The sequence below is a fragment of the Mugil cephalus genome, chromosome 10 (assembly GCF_022458985.1).
Source record: "Mugil cephalus isolate CIBA_MC_2020 chromosome 10, CIBA_Mcephalus_1.1, whole genome shotgun sequence".
Lineage (NCBI taxonomy): Eukaryota > Metazoa > Chordata > Actinopteri > Mugiliformes > Mugilidae > Mugil > Mugil cephalus.
In genome coordinates this window covers 20,856,644-20,868,361 of record NC_061779.1, presented here as the reverse complement: position 1 = coordinate 20,868,361, position 11,718 = coordinate 20,856,644, and the positions used below count along the sequence as shown (strand labels likewise).

The following is an 11,718-nucleotide window of genomic DNA, read 5'->3' as shown; positions in this document are numbered from 1 at the left end:
GCAAGCTTTATGTTTTTTTGGACATGTTCATGACATGATATTTCTCACTTTCTCAAATCTTCTGAGGTCAACATGTTTGTAGTTTATATAGCAGATCCAGTCAGTATTCACACAGCAGCTATTATTTTAAATGGGTACTAGCGGTCACATCAGCAACCACACCCATCAGTTTGTTGACATACACAAGCATAGGTACTCTGAAACCATTCTGCCGTTGTTTAGACTGTATGCTTCGGGTCTTTGCCATGCTAATATCAGAGCCATTTCCACAACCTCAGGTGTCCGGAGAACAGGTTTGCCTTTCTCGGAGGCAGCTCTCTGTTTTGGCTGAATTTATCCTTCCATAAAATCTTCCATAGAATCTTTCCCAAATCTCATCCATGCTGCACAGAGCCACACAGCATGATGCTGCCACCACCATGCGTTGCCAGAGGGATGCTGTTGGCCAGATAATGAGCAGCTCTGGTGCCTGGAGTTCGGCCCAACCATTTCAGTTTTCACCTCAAACTAAAGAACCGTCGTCTGCATGTGCTCTGCCCTGGACACTTCCCTGACCAGTGCTCTTTTTATTTGGATACTTGGGTTGGTGGAGCAGCCAAGTCCAGGCTCCAAACTCCATCCATTTCAGAATTGGGTTACTGTTGCTCCTGGATATACTCCAAGCTCTAAAAACCAGTGCAGTCATTTATTTTCCACACCTGCTCAACTATCGGAAACACATTAAGAATAATTCAAGCAAAGGGCCTTGAATTCATTTGATAGGAGGCATTTTGAAATGTGAAAACAATGACATGAATGTACAGTGAAAACACAAAAAGAGCAGCTAGATTTATTTGAATTAAATCACTTTTCGGTTATCATTTAAGAAGCTCTCAGAAGTCCACCAGAATCTGTAGCAAGAGATAAAAAATTACATTTCATTTCGGTCACAGCCGCGTTGCATTTGAGAGTTCCACCACCAATTACCATATTAATCAAAAGGAGAAGAATGAGGAACAAAATGTCTATTGAAGTCTCGGCCATGGATTCGTTCAGTCAAAACACTTCAGTTGGACATTTACAATGAATGTTCCCATTTGTTTGACTGGGAGCAGGCCAGTTGGCTTGGATATCAGCTATCAAGTTGCTAAGATAGCCCCCTATTTGTTTTTTGTTTTTTTGACTGGACATTATAAGCCCTATTATAAGCCCTTCCTGTTTCCATTCGCTGATACCCATTTCCTTTTTTGCCAGCTGAGACTTCCTGTCCACAATGGCCACATGTGTCATAGCATTATATCCAGCATTGTTCCTAACACATGTTCTCTTCCCACAGGAGTCAGCTTGTGCAGTCAACTAATTGCTGCCTGCTGTGATACTGCGGTATGTGCAGACGTGAACTTAAGACTTAGACTTAAGACTTGACTTTAGACTTAAGTTGTCCCAGACGGGAAATTTGTTTCCACTTGACTGTGCACACATTCATCACAACAGAAGATTGGACAATACTGCTTAACTATATAATTAATATAATATTGCAAAGGTTCACAACGTTAGCCGTTCATATGCAATGTGTTGAGAATTTTTACCATTTCAAGGTATTTACAGAAGTTTGAAATATTGCAACCAATCAAATGCAACCTTGTTTTGGGACTAATACTATTCTATTTGTGCTGTTTGTTCTTTAACATACTTATGTACATATTTATGCACAGTGATGCTTCATGTGCACAGTGTTAGCGTGCAGGTTGCTAACTTATGTATAGTACTGTCCTAGCAACTTGACAGCTGATATGCAAATTAGAACCATACACAAAGTTCCAAGTACACCTGAAGATGATGAAATATCTCTGTTTTGTTTTTTGTTTTTGTTTTTTTAGTTATAAACCGAATTCATTAACTTTGCTGATGGCGTACATATGTCAAGTTGAACTATCTCTAAATTCATCCTAAGTAAAATATGAACCCATATTCATCAGCATTTTATTTAAAAACCTGCAGTCAGGGTGGTCTTTTAAATCAGTAGAATAAGGCTTCATCTACAACATTTTTATGCCAGTCAAGTTCATTTAGTAAATTCTCTGTTTCCAGGTAACAATTCTGACCTGCTGGTGGAGCTAGATAAAAAGTTTGAGGCGACCAAAGTTATTTTGAGTTGAGCCTGCGGACACCATCGATATCCATTCACTCACGCATCCATTTTCTGCCACTTACCCTCGGGTGGGTTCTTTTCCCCAACCAGGTCATCCTAGACATCCTGCATGATGCCAGATGAGATTTATAACCTCCAGGGTTTTTCCCTGTATTCCCTCAAGTCATACCAAATGGACGTGCCCAGAAAACCTCCAGGAGGCATCCTAAAGAGATTGCTGAATCACCTCCCCGGCTCCAGCTACCACCCTCTAAGCCCACTGCATGTATTGAGGGCCTAGCTCTGCCTGTAAGGACAGGCACTGCAATCAAGGAAAGCCACGCTACATGCCCTCTAGGGACCGTCCCAGATATTTTAGATAGTGAAAGTTTTGTACCAACTTACAAACAACGGTTGTAATCACTTTCATGGATTATCGGTTTGCTTTATTTAAAAAGGGACAGCTCAAACCAAATTATAGCTTTAAGATAATTCACATTTGCAGTCCCTTAGAGGTCACAAAATGCAATAACAAGACAATTAAAAACAATACAGGAAGATACAAAGACAAAATTTGCCACGGCAGCATACTGTAGCTACTCAGAACCACACACACACACACACACACACACACACACAGGTTGCCCAGTTACAGTACAGCAAAAATGGTATGGTACAATCTCTCGTAGATGATATTCTCAGGGATCTAATAGAATTAAAGAGCGAGCGCACACAAAATCAGACAAAAGGGGAGGGGCCAAGCCATTTAAAATTTTAGAAACAACACACGAATTAGAAATGAACCCATTTTTTTCAAAGCTCAGTAACTTGTATTTTTCCAGTATCCTACTGTGATGGCGATGCACTGGCTGTTTGTCCAGGGACTCGAGAGGTTCTAAAACAGCGTCACCAGCCTGCCCCCAGCAGGCGACACAAGAAGACATATGGGACGAGATCATGGCATGCATAAATGCCTTAGCTGCATCCAATGCGAGACGTTGTCTAATGTGTTTAAAGTTTGTGAGGTTTTATATTTAACCATATTTTTAAACATGGTTCTTAAAGGTCAAACTGGGATCCAGGGTCATGGCAAGATATTTAAATTTGGGAACTATCAATCTTTCACCTTTAACCTTTGTGAGACATCACTCTGAAAAGCAAAAAACACCAGTCTCATGTTGAGACATTTGAGAAACTGTCAAGAGAATCATCCAATTTCATCCCCTTAGAGACATAAGTATAAACATGTACCTTTCCAAAGTCTTCTGACAGTTGTTACTCTAGACAACTGTGGTTGACTTTCTGACACCTCCAGAGTCATCTAAAAGAAAAATAGAAAAAAAAAGAAAGATAATATATGAAGGAACCCAGTTTTTGTGTGTGCTGGATGCAGTACGGCGCATAAAGCGCATCCCGTGTAAACAAGTGAGACGGTACCTGCGTTATTAGAGTTGTTTACCTTTTACCTTCTGGGATCATCTTTTCACTTTCATGCGCTGCTCCGTGTGTGTGCAGGAGGACCCAAAGCTCATTTGTATAATGAGCTTAACCACAGTCATCTTTTGCTTTGATGTTGGTCCAGAGCTATAAAAATAACACAGAAGGAGGAGGGGGGACGGGGGGGAATAAATGTTGAGCAGTAATGATTCACACCTTGTTGCTGCCTCGACTTCAGATGCTGACCTGTCTCGCCCCATTCCAAGCGCCCACTCTTTCCTCTGCGATGGACCTCTTTCAGGACATGACAGATTTGTCGGAGCAGCGTGGCCGCGCTCCAGTCCGTCATGACGTCCCCCCCCTGTCTCGCCACAGCGCCACCACCACACCCGGTGTTGTCTTAACAGAAAAAACGCCCAACTTAATAGGAAACGCCTTCTTCCTCATGAGCAGGGGGTCATGTCAGCATCGTTGGCCTGCTTCCTGACCGGGGGGAGTGGCGGGTGGACGTTGGGAGAAAGGTGCCAGCTCCAGCAGAGAGCCACACATCCTGGAGGACGGAGGGGAGGGAGGGGAGGGAGGGAGGGAGTGACTCAGAGGAGAGAGGATGAGTCAGGCGTCATGTGCTGAATTGGCACTCCTGAATGGTCTCTGTTACCAGAATAGCACGGACTTTTATGGTGAAACTGGGCTACCTTTTGTCAGCCGGCTGTGGCGCGATCACATGGACACGTGAACATTTAGGAAAAATAATTGAAATCATCTACAGAGAGAGGAGACAGTGATGATGGATACTAGCAGTTGGCTTTTAAGTGTCTCTACTGATGATGACTTAAATTGGAATAAGAAGTGACTATTTACTATAATCGAATCATTCAAATCCTATTCAGATGACTTTAAGTACTTAAAATGGTGACATCTGGGGCTCTTCTGCAAGCTCATGGGAGAATCTGGTTCACTTTTTACAATGCACTGATGATTTTCCTAACGGGACATCAAGCCGCTTATTACAGTCAGAGGCAGAGAGAACAGCTTGTCTGCAGCTGGTGCCTTGGTCATCCGCTGGTCTGTTTCTCAGCTGCTGATGCTGCAGTTGCAGATTCTCATTATGTCTGGAGGAGATTGGCTCTTATGAAAGTAAAGAGATTTACCAGGAGACAGAAGCGACGGCAGCTCGGAAACAAACGCTAACAGAAACACAATTCGAGTCGGCGCTAGAGCTTCCCATTTAAGGAGTCTGAGATATTCTCAAGTGCGTTGCTGATGTGAGTCAAACTTTACTGCATCTGTTCCAGCCGACCCTTACTCATTCCTTCCTGCCTCTCCCTCACTCTCTCTTATCTTTGTGACTCGGCTCCAAGTGGTGATGAATGTCAGTATCTGTAGATGATATCGCAAAATACGTATTGAAAAACATTTAGAGTGGCGCATGGGACTCAACCTGTACAAGACCCTCAGCAACCAAGCTCGTAACAATAGACTTCCTGCTAATTTATTCAGCCGGAGGGGGAGAAATTTTCTCTAGGCAAGGCAAAAGAGGAAAATGAGAGTCATCCTTCCTCTTCCTTAATCCGTCATCGACTCCTTCTCCCCCAGCTCTGGAAAATCCTTGGCCTCAGTGCCCTCGACCTGGGCAACGAGTAGGAGGAAATAATGTCTGGAATGTGTAAAGAAAAAAAAAAAATCTTGAGTCATGTCAACCTCTGGCTCAGCTCCTTCTCCTCCTTCTCTTCTCAAAGTGTGTTGCCTTCACGTTCCCCTCAAAAAACAAACAATGTTTATACGTAGATGTACCTGTTGCGCCATCTGAAATGTTTCTACACATTTTGCAGCTCTCACCAGAGTGACCAGTGTTACAGCTTTCACAAACTGCTCTCACATTTACGTAGAAAAATACCAAACCAATTTGACAATAATTTATCCAGTCACAGGTTTATGCCCTAATAACACTTGGGTGCTATGTGGGCAAAGATGTTAATTCACGTTTACCACTTAAACTTGTTTCCATGTGCTCTTAACTTTTAATTCTGACTTGGATGTTTCCTAAAGGAACCCGAATGCAGCTGGAGGAGGGGATTTCCTCTTTTTTTCCATTGGTCATTATCCCTTATTGGAAGCATTATGTCAGTGAAGGACTCAATGACTGCTCTCAACGCTTTTTAATAACCGCCACACGAGCAGTCACCGTGGCTTTGTACTGCGTACTGTAGTACTACTACTACTCAGTTTGCTTTTTTAAATATCTCCTGATATTTGTAGTGTTGTCTTTTTCAGACAAATGCAATTTGAATTCTAATTAGAAGCACTTGAAATGAATTTGTGCTTTGAAGTGTGACACTGAAATGTGAAGGGAGATTTATAGCAGTTAGCGGAAGGAACACTGTAATATACTAATGCCACAGCAACATTACAAGATTATTATTGTTATTAACATTTTGCTGTCGATGTTTATGGCTTTTAATATACAAAATTGCAATAGCTGTCAAATAAATTAGCTAATAAGTAAAGGATTTCCCTCTGATATGTAAACAGGATGAACATTGTTCTCATTGACACCTCTTCCACAATATGTTAATAAAAACGTATAAAATGACACTGTGCTGCATTTATGAATCGCACAGACAATAACTACTTCTACTACTATTACAACTAGTACCACAGTACTTTTACTACTGGAACTACTTGTGCTACAATATATCGTGTCACTGAAAACACCGAAGTTATAACACCAAAATTCAAAATTATTATCCTTATATAATTAGAGACTTTCTTGCATTAGCATTATTATATAGTGCATATATTATTAAATAGTTATGCTGAAAGTTTTACTATTATTATTATTATTATTTTGTTGTTATTTAGCTCAATGTACTGACTTCAATGGGGTTGCCAAAACACAAACACAAGCCATTTTAATACTTTAAATTTAATAAAATGAAAACAGAACTATTTTAAACAAATGCTGACTATGATACGCCAGGATCTAGTGCAGGGCTGTTATATTAAAATGTACATGCTGTATATCACGCAACTAGCAACTTTTCCCAGTCAATCGCAGTTTGGCGTCCCTTGTAAATTGCGCGTTCACGCGGCGCTCTGGCCAGCCCAGGATCCCAGTGCGCTCGCTCCCGCACCAGCCTGGTGAAAAAAAAAAAAAACTGCAGCGGCTGTAGCCGGAGCCACGCAGAGAAGAGAAGAGAAGAAGAGGGGAGAAGAGAAGAGGAGCCGTGTGCGGAAAAAAAAAAATCACTGACACTCGCAAGAGTTGCGCTACGCACGCTCGGATATTTCGTTTTCCCTGCCGGGGACGACGTTGTCAAACTCGGGATTTATGGCTGCAGAGAAGCCGTAGAGTCGACGGGGAGACACTCGGCGCCTGAAAGGTACGGAAAAGTTAGCTAAAGGTTTTCCCAAATTGAAAGTGTCTCTCACTCAGCCACAGGTCTCGTCAGTTTCCCCCTCGGCCGCCGAGTTGTGCGGTTCGTGTAGCGGGGGAATGTCGCGCCTTTTGTGGAGGAGCTGGCGGCACCGTGTCGTTACGGCTTCATGTCAAAGTTAACGCAGCTCTTAACGGGGTCCGGGGATGTGGAGACAGTGGAGAAGTTTGCTGTCCGCTGTCAGGCTCCGCCGGGGGACGGGGAGGGAGGGGAGGGGGGTGGGCTGGCTGACTGACTGGGAGCTAGTCCCGGGCTGCGTGCTGACTCCGGAACGCTACAACGCCACCGCTGCCGCTGTCACAACTTGAAGGAGTGAGGTGTAATAAACACAGCGCCGAAGCTGCGGCGCAGTTTTGTGCGCTAAATTGATGCCGAAACTTAACTTTTCGCGCACACCTGGTCTGGAGGCGAGCCCGCAACGCGACGCGACGCGACGCAACGCGACTCGTCTGTGTTTACAAAACGGGTGAGGCGGCTCTGCTGGCTGAACGTGCGGCGGCTCGGGACCACCGGGGGTCTTCGAGGGGGAGGAGGTGGCTTCGTTTCAGAGACATTGATATCATGCGTTAATAAACGGGGCTGAGTGGAGAGAGGGTGTCGCGCCGTCCCCAGCATCGATCCTCCCGTGCCTGCAGACATTGATTTGAAATATATTGTGTGCACCCTATTGTCACCAAGGGACAGACGCTTTTAGGGTCCTGTAGCGTTTCACTAAAATGACTAGTTTCAGTATTTGTTTGGAGTTGTAATTGTCAGTGGGCTAGTTTAACTAACAGAAAGCACCACAAACACCACGCTCCAAAATGATCATCCAGCTGAATGACCACCTTTGTGATGCCGTTTCAACATGAACTGAACAATATAACAACAGTCATGAAGTCTTGACCGTTGCAGCTGTTTTCAGTCCCGTATCTAATGAACAATGGAAAAGTGAGTGTATTATCCCTATGGCAAGACATTAACACAGAACCCCTCTTCTGTTCTACTTACATTGGCTGCTGTTGTCTTTGTTGCACTAATTTCATTGTAATGTGAGCTGCAACGTGTGAATACGGCCTCTGTCTTCCCCTGTAAATCAAAAGCCCTAAATCACAGTCCCTGGCAGCGAATGTCACACAGAACGCACCAGAAGCACAATGTTTGATTTTCAAAGAAAAAAACAAAAAACAAAACAAAACAAAAAAAAAACAACCTTGCCAGGAATCGCCCCCATAACCAGAGATTGAGCATCAAGCCTGCAACTAACGCGTGCCTGCAAAAAATGAGCAAATATGAGGTTGCACGAGAGTCGTTATCATATTTTAACTGTGGTATTTGTGCCTGTAGACATCTGTCGTCTCAGGTGCCTTCTCAACTGCTGATCCTTTCCCCCCCCCCCACTACAAAACGCCCACGGATCAGATCCAAATCTGTCCGTGGACGTGAAGAATTCCAAAATAGTAATTGCAGTTTTTCTGCAAATGTAAATACGGAGCGTGTTGGTTTATTAGAACAATGTATTTGAGAAAGTGAAACATTCTTTGGCTTCGGTGTCGCAAGTTCAGGCCAGTGAAAGTTGAAGCACGTTACTGCTTCGGATGAACGAGCTCTTCTTTGTGCATTCGCGTGGGACTGTTGTTGTCGGTTCTTGTTTTTACTTGCTCCTTCCTCTTGTTTTCATTACAGCCGGTGAGTTGACAGTGTCAACAGAGGTGGGCGTCTGCCATAGTTATTTCTTCACCTGCTTTAAGTGGTCGAGGGGGCAGGCCGAGGCTTCAGATTTGCCTCCTGATAAGCGACCTGCGGATGCACGTCCTTGAAAATGTGTGACACAAATATTTTCGGATAGTTTCCTGCGTCCCTGAATTGTGAACATACCTGACATTCTTTGTGGTGAGCAACAGGAAGATAGTGTTTTGCGTTAAATTTGGTGTTTCTGCTTCACGGCGAGGTTTTGTGATGCAAATCCTCGTGCATTTCACTGATAAGGTCTGAGAGTTTGTGTTGTTGTATGGTGAAATAAACAGAATGTCTCGTGCCATTTCTTATATTATTTGCCTTACACTGTTCTATTTGACTGTTGCGTTGGTCTAAGCTACCGCAGTCAGTGCGTTTACATGCACAACTTAATCGAGCTATGCTCAAAATTTGACCTTCTGAATGTGCTCCTTGTCCCAGTTTACATGCAACGGAAAATAACAAAATCTGGGGACACGTCCTCCTCCTCTACACTAGGTGGCCATATGTGTCTTGCCAGCAGGTTTATGCTGCCTTCTTTCCGGTTGACCTACTACGTCATAAAACATACAAGAGTCATTCATGCGGCAGACCGGCATTTCAAACAACAAGATGGATAATAGTACAGCTTTTTTAATGACGTATGTAATGTCCACGCTACTTATGGTGCACGCTGTCCCTCAGGTGGTTCTTGGATGTTTTTTGTTCCGGAGTCATACGACAGCGCAGTGGTTGTGGCGCATGCGCACACACATTGTCTAGTTAAAGTCCAATTGTGTCTTAAAACACATTAATTCTAAAAAACACAAAGTCACTATTTTGAATAAATATGCCTGTATGATGGAAGGCATCACTGAGGGACTGTTGCTTTTTGGATGGAAGTCATATCTGCTCGGCTCTCCTGCCGAGTGCAGCAGTGTTAGAAGTATGTAGGTCACGTGTTTAAAACAATGCTTCCATATATGCATGGAATATATGACATATATACACTACCAGGCCAAAAAAATAAAAATAAATCACTACCTGGCAAATAGGTACGAGCACTCCGATTGGATAATTAGTGCATGGGTGATTATCTTTCAGCTGGCAACAAATTATTTAACCCCAACTGATGCAATGAGTGACTTCTTATTTCTTCAACAACCGTGTCTGAAGACACATCCCATGGTCGTGGAAAAGATGTTGGTCTGTTTGAGAAGGGTCAAATCATTGGCATGCATCAAGCAGAGAAAACAAATAAGGAGATTGAAGGAGAAACTACTAAAATTGGGTTAAGAACGGTCCAACACATTATTAAAAACTGGAAGGAGACTGGGGAACAATGTGGTTGGAAAAAAATTCTGATTGATCGTGATCGGTGATCACTTAAACATGTGGTGAAATCAAGAAAAACAACAGAAGAGCTCAGGGCTATGTTTAATAGTGAAAGTAAAAGCGTTTCCAAATGTATAATGTGAAGGTAACTCAATGGATTGGGACTGAACAGCTGTGTAGCCTTAAGAAAACCACCAATCAGTGAGGCTAACTGGGAAAAAGGCTTCAGTTTGCTGTGGAGCATAAAGATTAAAGCAATGGAAAAAGGTCATGTGGTCAGATGAGTCCAGATTTACCCTGTTCAGAGTGATGGGGCAACAGGGTAAGAAGAGAGGCAGATGAAGTGATGCACCCATCATGCCTAGTATCTACTGTACCAGCCTGAGGAGACAGTTCTATGATCTGGGTTTGCTGCAGTTGCTCAGGTCTAGATTCAACAACATTATGCCCAAAGAACGAGGTCAGCTGACTACCTGAATATACTGAATGACCAGGTTATTCCATCAATTTTCTGATTTTCTTCCCTGATGACATGGACATATTCCAAGATGACAGTGCCAGGATTCATCAGGCTCAATTAGTGAAAAAGTCGTTAATTTTCACACATGGATTGGTCACTACAGAGTCCAGACCTTAACCCTATTGAGAATCTTTGGGATGTGCTGGAGGAGACTTTGCTCAGTGGTCAGACTCTGCCATCATCAATACAAGATCTTGGTGAAAAATGAATGCAACACTGGATGGAAATAAATCTTGTGACATTGTAGAAGCTTATTGAAACTACGCCACAGTGAATGCTGCTGTAATCAAAGCTAAAGGCCGTCCAATGAAATATTAGAGTGCGCAGACATTTTTTGATGGCGACTTGTTTTCTGTTCCGTGAAGTGCCAAATACATTTTGTCACACACACACACGCTGTGAGGTTTTAGTGCACCGTACCTGTTAAAGATAAGACAAACGCGTTGAAAATCTCAGCTGTGTGAGAACCCTTTAAAATGCAGGGTCAAAGGCAGCGTGCCGAATATGCAGTTTGAAACTGGAACACCGTCCTGCAGCAGCACGCATGAAAAGGCCCCCGAATGCTGTAAATCATTCTCTCTCGCATTATTTGACAGTGTAGGAAACTGAGACCAACAGCAAGCACACTCGGCTAATGTCTGTTGTCCGGTCGTCATGGATTACATGCGTCTGTCGGTGACACGGTAATTATGCACACTGTACAAATGTGCACCTGCACATTAGTAGAATCCTTACGAGTAATTAATAAACCCCAAAGACATGTGTTGCAGTTCTGTGTTATCCATCTCAGCCAGAACTCGCAAAATTGTATTTGGCACGGCCCTCTTTAAATATTATTACTCTACATAGCGCCCTGAAAGCATTGAAGACGTTACAGTTGTAATTTTGGCAACAAAGTAGAACATGATAGATGTTTTAGATTTTTGTGTACACCAAGGCTTTTGGCTTTAACTCCTTTGTGTATCTTTGCATGGATTTTAAGTAACATTATCTTTGACTGAGGTGTCCTTTTGAATACATTTATTTCATTAAAGTGTGACTGCACGCTTTAATCCACTCCAGGGTTGTGAAATTTATGCTGCGTCCTTCTACATTTAATTCTGCAAATCCTTTTCTGAATTTAAAGTGGGAGGAAAAATAAACACATTTTTAGAGGTTTCCTCTCTCGACCTGAGACTGTCATT

General features: G+C 43.0%; 1 protein-coding gene across 2 annotated transcripts in view; it reads left to right on the top strand.

The window, feature by feature from the left end:
* The first annotated feature begins 6,517 nt into the window (after window positions 1-6,517).
* The window catches only part of peak1 (pseudopodium-enriched atypical kinase 1), a 97,181-nt gene continuing 91,980 nt past the window's right edge, over window positions 6,518-11,718 (top strand). For both annotated transcript variants that reach the window (XM_047595756.1, XM_047595755.1), the window contains exon 1: window positions 6,518-6,930. The gene's annotated coding sequence lies outside the window, so the exon portion shown is untranslated. The remainder of the gene's footprint in view (window positions 6,931-11,718) is intronic.